The following is an 8,451-nucleotide window of genomic DNA, read 5'->3' on the forward strand; positions in this document are numbered from 1 at the left end:
GCAAATAAGCATTCTTTTCAAGAATCCACAGAATATATACTGAGATAGATCATATCCTGTACCATAAAATAAACCTCAACAAATTTAAGAGAATTAAGTCATATGTCCTGGTCAGTCTTTGAACCTCTTCTCTTTAACATCTACACTAATATTCAGTGAGAAGACCCCTTCCAGATTCATGACTTTAAACACCATCTGCATGCTGATGATTTTCATACTTATATCTCTAGCCCAGACATCATCCCTTAACTTTACAATCATATTTCCAATTGCCTACTTGACATTTTCACTTAAATGTGAAGTGATAGATATTTCACACCTGAAGATCCAAAGTTGAAATCCTGATATTTCCCTCACTAAAGGCTACTCAAGTAATGGCAACTCGTTTAAGTAGCTCAGGACAAAATCCTGTAATCATCCATTACTTCTCTCTTTTTCTTACATCTCATGTTCATTATGTCAGCAAATCCTCTTGGCTCTACTGTTAAAATATGTTTTAACTAGTTGTCACCTCCTCCACTGCTATATGCCTTATCAACATCTTGCCTAAATTACTGCAATAGCTACCCACTCATCTCCAGTATATTCTCAACATGGAAGTCAAAATGATCTTTTAAAAATAAAAATTAGAACTTATCACTATACTACCCAAAGCCTTCCAAGAACTTTCCATTTCAGAGTAAAAACTAAAGTCCTTACAATGATTTGCAAGGTCTTCATTGTCGTCTCTTACTACTCTCTGCCTTTCTCCCTTCACTCTGAATACACTGGCCCACTTGCTGTTCTGGGGCCGTGTCAGGTGTGCTCGCTTCTTGATCTTGCTTCTACATGGGCCACTGTTCCTCCCATATCCACATAGTTCTCTCCTTCATCTTCTTTAAGTTGCTCATTTGTCATCTTCCCAGCAAGACCTGCCTTGAACAACTCAAAATTGGAACCCTATCCTGTTATTTGCTATATCCCTTTACTGCTTTATTATTCTTCATAACCTTCTTCATACCTTCCAATATATTATAAAACATAGTTTTTGTAATTGTCTGTCCCCCTCTCCCTATTAATTGGAATGTAAGCTTCATAAGGGATTTTTTTCTCCTGTTCTGGTCACTTCTTTTTCTCCAGCACCTAGAACAGTGCCTGGCATAGTAGACACACAATAAATGTTTGTTGAACAATTGAATGTACTATGGGCATGGTTTAACATGCCTTTTCCCCCTAAAACAGAAGGTATCTACAGGCAAATGCAAAGTGATTTTAATCAATTATCAGGTAATTGTCTGAAGCTAATTTACATAAAGCAAAACTCAGGTTAAAAATTGCAAATACAAATGATCCAAGTTTCCTCTATTTCCTCAAAGCTCTGAATTGCTACATAATCAGTTTATTTTTGACAGTACTTTGATAGCACCTCAGCACAAGCATATTTATGATTCAACCTCATTTCTGGTTTCCAACTCTCATTTTCTATTTTACTGACTTATAAAGGGTTATATATATTTATTTCTACATTATTTGAGGACGCAATGACGGATACAAAGAGCTAAATGAAACTAGTGGTCAATTGAAGAATCTAACCAACCGGGATTCTACACAGCAGTCACAGATCGTTCGTTATCTTTCTAAATTAGTTATCTGTTACACTGTCCTTTTCAGTCATAATAGACAAATTTTCTGTTTGTTTTCAATAGCTCTATTATCTCTTTCTACAAGTAAGCTTTTGAAGGAACCTTTCAATGACAGCTTGCCAACTGAGGCAGCCAGATCTGCAATAATTCACCAAACTAGTCTAACCTTAGTTGCCTGCCTTTGTTTTAGGGATTAAGCCTCTGATTGTCTGGAATGTCAAGGAAGGGGCCTGATCATGTCTCTTATACAGTGTCCTATTTCCCACTGAAAACTGTTAACCTCTTGTTTTGTATTATATTGATGAAGAAATCTATAAAGAAAGTACTCCTATTCCTGAGCAAACTTTCTGCAGTCTGTTCACTGATAACCCATTTCTATGACACAGTCCCTGAGTAGCTGTTGTCTAATTACTTAACAATCACGTTGGTCTATACCTCGCAAATGAATTGGGCCCAAGAGCTACGTATGTAGCATATAAAAAATTACTTATCCTTAAAACACAAACATGCCACACTCACAACATGAATTGTGAACCTGATGGGTTATGTAGGTTGCAAACAAATAATAAGTAAATAGTGAACAGTCTTGCTGGACCTACAATCAGCCAGGTGGTTACTACATTGTCTCATTAGGAGAGGAACGCAGAGAATGAATAAATAAGGAAGTAAGTGTCACTGATACCCCAAACAAATCTCATTCTGACCTCACAAACTGGAGAAAACCAATGTGAACTTGCATTTTCTGCTTTTAGTCTTCACCAATATTCAGCTTTCCGAGTTCCTTCAGGTGTTGCTGGTTCCTAAAGCTATGCCCATCCAGCTAAGAAGGGCAGTGTGGGCTGTCAGTACCCATTCCTGGGCTGCTTCAATGCACTCATTCATTCATTCAACAGCTAGTTATTGACTATCTGCCATGTGCTAAACACTTTATACAACACTGGAAATATGCTAGCAAACATGGACATAATCTCTCTCCTTATAGAGTTTTAAAATGTAATAGAGGAATGGATAATAAACAAATGAGGAATTAACAGTGACAGATATTCACAAATGTGAAGAAAATGAATGTATTCTCTGAGGAGATGATATGTACGCCATAATCAAATATACAAAGTTTGCAAGTAATCTAGAATCAGCATCTAAAGGGTAAAACAGAATACCCTTATGATCTCTCAACTTTGAGCTCAATCCAACAACCAGGGCAAGAAGGAATAGGTTTCTTATCAATTTAAGCATGAGTTGTGTGCAGAATGTTCTATTAGGGAATGTGGGAATATAGGAAGCACAGTTAGTAATTATTCAAGAATATTTATTTTATAAATTATGCAGTATTTATTTACCATGGAGAAAACAGAGCAAAGTAGCTCACTTAGACTATATCTATACACATCAAAAAACTGATTGAAAAGTGATAAATTCACTCAATCAACTGACAATTATATCAACACACTAAAGTAATGATTTGGCAGATTTGTTTTTCCATTAATTAACAATTCAGCTTCACATTAGAAAAGGCTTTCAAGCTTATGCAACTTGTTACACAAAACACTAAACTGTTTCATTTTTATATAAATACACTGAAAATAAAATATAAATATAATAGCTTAGGTTACAATATGACTCAATTTATACACAAAAGGAAAATTGAAGCAATGGTTGGACACAGAGGTAGATAACTGGTAGATGCTTTGAGAGTTTGATTTCCTTAACTGTTTTAGAATTAGTAGAGAGCGGTGAAAGGAGTACTTTTATAGCAGGAGCAGTAATATCAGGAATAACAGAAAGGATGATGAAATGCTACATTACCGTTCCATTTGAGACTGTGAATGCTAGAGCTAAATGGTAATGTAAAATATTAAAATTCTTTTCTTTAGAAGGGGAGAATACATATGTATATAATATTTATGTACACTAGATAGATATTTATAGATATACACACCATCAGATTACAACAAAATAATTATAACAGCACTGTTTGTATGATTAGTGGAAAAGAATAAAGAAAAAAGAAAATATCTTTGCAAATGAACACTTGACCTGTTCTGAACTGACTAAACAATATACACTGCTTCTACTGCTTAACTTTACCAGAAAACAACCATCCTTCATTTCATTTTGTGGTAAGTAATTTAAGTAGACATGTGCTTTCAGGGTAGTGATCTAGTTGTGTGCTACTCTGGAATGGATGAGAGGTGATTTATGGGTAATGATCCTTTGTTAAAATAATCTTTTGACTGGCAGTGTTAAATGGTGACGTGTATCAAGCACACGATGAAGTTGTTCGTCGAAGTCAAACAACTAGCATTGGTGGGGATGATTTGAGTAACGAGTGGGTAACAACAGAGGCAGGATGACTATCTTAGAAAACATTCCTGAGTTTCCTGGCGAAGCAAAGCTTAAATCTCTTCCAATAGACAGTGTGCTTAATTTTTCTAGGAATAATCAGCTCCTTTGATATTATGATAAAAGAACTGGATATCCTCTCCAGAAAAATCCACATATGCATGTTCACTCAAAATTTTCTTATATTTTCAGGGGATTCAGACTTCCATGGAGCCCATCCATAAAACTCCTAGGGTGTCCTTAGTAGGGCAATACCTCCTATGTTGCACATTAAGGAAAATCAATTATCTAATACTAAAACATGCATATTAAATCTAAAGTGCTATGAAGGAATAAACAGAGGTATGGATGAAAAAGAAGATAGTGCAGTGAATGGGGCAGAAGGGTTGCCATGATAAATGAAATTCAATATGAAATAGCACAGCAATGGAATACTGAGCCAAGGTGGGTAGGTACAGAGCAACACGGGACCAGACAATGGAAAGAATGAAAGGAGGCAAATCAATTAAATTCTTTTATAACCTTGTTAAGGACTGTGGGAAGTTGAATTAAGTACCCCAGAAAAACACATGTTCTTAATCTCTATCCCATTCATTTGGGTGTAAACCAAATGTAAATAAGATATCTTCAAGATGTTATTTTTAGTTAACATGTGGCCCAATTGAATGAGGTTGGGTCTTAATCTGGTTTCCTAGAGTCCTTTATAAACAGACAGAATTCAGAAATACTGAGAAAGAGCCATGGGGGGGAGTGAGAAGCTGGAAGACAACAGAACCTGGAAGAGGAAGGAGAGGACATCACCATGTGCGTTGCCATGTGACCGAGAAACCAAGGATTGCTGGCAGCCAGCCCCAGAATGCCACAAACATTGAGGAAAAAGCATCACCTTGCTGACAACTCAATTTTGGACTCCTCCTAGCCTCAAGATCGTGAGCTCATAAAACCTTGTTGTTTAAACCAACCCATTTTATGGTATTTGTGATCACAGCCAGGAAACAAAGGCAGGGACCAACCATAAATCAAACTAAATGGAATAAATTACTCTGCTATGTTCTTAAATGAGCCCATTGGGGATTTAGGCCTTTGCCTTGTGATTTTACCTCTAGCCAAGGCTTTGCTGAACTTTGCCATGTGCAGTACAATGGTATTCTTCTAGTACTCAATGAATTGGTAATTTGATTTTCACAAGTGAATAACAACCATAGACTATAAAAGATGTTGATCATATCTAGTGAGTACTGTAGCTTGGATTAGCTTACTAGCGCCCATCTATTCACTGAGTTTACTGATGACTTGTTAAAATGATCTAATTGAACAATTTATTTGTAATGTAGTCAAATACCTTGCAGAACTGTAGATTTTTTAAAACACTGAACTATTAGGTGATACAGAGAAGTATAAAACTCAATCTCAGCCTTCAAAAGCTTTATTCTAGTTGAAGATGTAATATAATAGTAGGTTCATAAAAAATTAGAATAAATATATATGTAAGACATTAACACAATATATGTCCATAGGAAACTGCCATACTACAGGATTCACAGCTCCATCTTTAGGGTTGTGTTCTTAAGGATACAGTCTCTCCTGTTGTGACTCCTTGATAAGGGATCATTGTGGAAGAGAAGTACACCACAAGCAGAAAACTATATTCAAATTTAATGTTGATCAAATAAAATGTCATTGTGGTTTTTGCTTTGAACACCTGCTTGTTCTGGCTAAATATATTTTCTTTGTGCAGTCCTGAAAAAAAAAGTAGGAGACTGACAATATGGCATGATGGACCTGACCATTTCTTAAGTTCTGTTTGTTTCCCCCCTAGGCTGTAGGTATTGGCATCTGCCTTCCTAATGTAGGTGTTGGTTTCTTCTTTCCTTTGAGAGTCAGCACTCTGACCTGTTCTGTCAGGCTGGCTCCGTGTGCCGGCAGAATACTCAGCTGCATGGGTGGTGTGATCTAGTGAGCTACGGTCCTACTGCATCTCCCAACCCCTCCTACAGATACCTGAAATGCCTCTTTTTAAAATTTATTCCTTTAATCTTGAAGTTGTTTCTGTTTTAACATCTCATTGCAGATACAAATAGCATTGAAAACAACTTTGGGGTGTCACCCTCAGTACGAAATTGAATGAAGTTATGAAAGAGGGCTGTGCCTTTGGGGAGGGTGGAAGGGAAGCTGGGATATCAGCAGGGAAAAAGAAAGTGTGAAAAGAAGATGGGTGTCAAACCTCATTGACCTGCAAGTTTCCTTGAGTGCTGGTGCTGTGTTCTGGGTCTCTGATCCCAGGGACTATTTCCAGCCTGACCCAATTTTCACTGCAGCCTTTCATCATGGGAGAACCCATTTCACCTTCAGGGCTCCCAACCAATAATGTCAGAACAAATCATCACAACCACTAATTATATTTCTCTATTGTTCTTGTCCAAACAGGGCGATGGTCTTTATGAGAATGCCTTGGATAGTAATTTCACTTCTGTACTATTCCCTTTAATTAATATTAACCAGATACCTCTTTACACAAGCTAGTTACAAAGAAATACAGAAACTTGAGATCGAAAGGAGAAACAAGCTAGTCCTATCAGTAAACAAATTCACTGCTTGAAGTTTATTCAAGAGGTTTAACCCTCCAAAAACAGCTGTTTAAGGTAAAAATCACAACTTGGAATATTAATAGTTATTGTCATTTGTAAGTGATTTTAAAAGGCAGAAATATGTAGTAGTTGGATTCTAAATTGTGGATTCTAAATTATGGCTAAAAATTCTGTCCCCAGTCCCCTAAAAATACTGATGACAATAATAGAAACTACAATTAAGGTAATATATCCAATGGAATCCCAAAGTAATTAAACTATTATATCTCTTTCTTCAAGCTTAATTCAATACCAAAAGTAGATTCACACTCTAAAGAGATAAAAAACAACTAGCAGTACTGTTACAAAATCATCATTTCTGCCAGACATACATTTAGATGTCTGAGGTAGAGCTCTGAACAATGATTTAGCCAGTTGTAGAAATCACTACACATTTAGAAATTAAAGACTTTCAATTTTGTTTTGAGAAAGGAAAGGAGGGTGCCTCCTAAATACAGGAGCTTTACATGTACAGCTCAGGCCTCACAATATACCCAAGAGATAGAGTATTCTGTCTATTTTATAGGTGAGACAATTAATGTTCAAGAGAAGTTAAGCAACACACTCGTGGCCACAGAGCTCAGAAATAAAAGGCAGAGCCAGGTCTGCCAGATTCCAAAGTCTGAGCCCTTCCCACCACCCGACACTGCATTTTATAGGGCAAAGGATGTTGGAAACTTTTTGTTTTCCTATCTTCAGAAGGCTCCTTTCTAGAAATAGATCTTCAAAACTTAGACTGTACTTACTAAAATAAGAAAATGTGGTTTATCTTTAAGTTTTGTCAAGTATTTTTAAAGCAAAGAATCACATGATTACAAAAAACCTAAATATTTTTAAAATTATAATCAAAAAATCATAACTTTTGTTACTGATTTTTCAGATAAATGTCAGGTCTGAGGAATACGACCACATGAGGCACAAATCTTTAGAATCAATCACTCTGAGTTGTTTAATGCCTATGATATACTCTTTTTAATGCATTTTTATGGTGAACTGCAACATATGTACATAACAGTGATAACTTTCAAAATACAATTCAGCAAATAGTTAGAGAGCAAATTTCAAAGAATGTCATGGGTCACAGTTCCACAGCTTCAGCCATTTTCATTACTGTAAAACATAACTTACATACAGAAAGGTGTTAACTTTCGACATACAGCTCACAAACAGTTATATAAGTAATTTCAAAAATTGCCATGGGTCAAGTATATAATGCCTATTATACACTTTTGCTGTCCAATTACCTAAATTTCTTATCTTTTAGTCTATCTTTGCCCCAAATCACTTTGAACTTGTAATTATATGAGACCTTTGAGGTGGTCTAAGCAAAGTAACTAAATATATAAAAGCATAAATGCATCCAATTACACAAGCATACATGTAGAAATGAATAATAAGATTAAGATGGGTAAAGCACAATAGCCAAACATTTTCTGTCTTCAAGCTTATGTGTGTTTATTAAGCTTTCTGGACAACTGAAGTTCACTGTTTTTGGTCCTAATAGGAAACCCTACACCCCGTAAAAAAAAAAAAAAAAAAAAAATTTAAGACTTTTAAAAGGTAAGACTTAAGCTGTGTGATGAGCTGTGACTCTTCAACTGGCATAATTCCATGTGTCCATGGAATCTAATGCTAATTTGGACAATGGAAAATACCATCGTGGTCACCACACTCTTTTATATTCTAAAACCCCTTTAAATGTATCTGCTCCCTGTCAAACAGATGTATTGGATTTGGAACTGCTTGCCCATGATATATTCCTTCTTAATCCAATATTTGAAGACAGATTTTGAAAAATAAATGTAAAAACCTTAAACTTTTTCTTAACAGTGCCTACGTCACTGAAGTTTAGCTATCTC

The sequence above is a fragment of the Choloepus didactylus genome, chromosome 7 (genome assembly GCF_015220235.1).
Source record: "Choloepus didactylus isolate mChoDid1 chromosome 7, mChoDid1.pri, whole genome shotgun sequence".
NCBI classification, from domain to species: domain Eukaryota; kingdom Metazoa; phylum Chordata; class Mammalia; order Pilosa; family Megalonychidae; genus Choloepus; species Choloepus didactylus.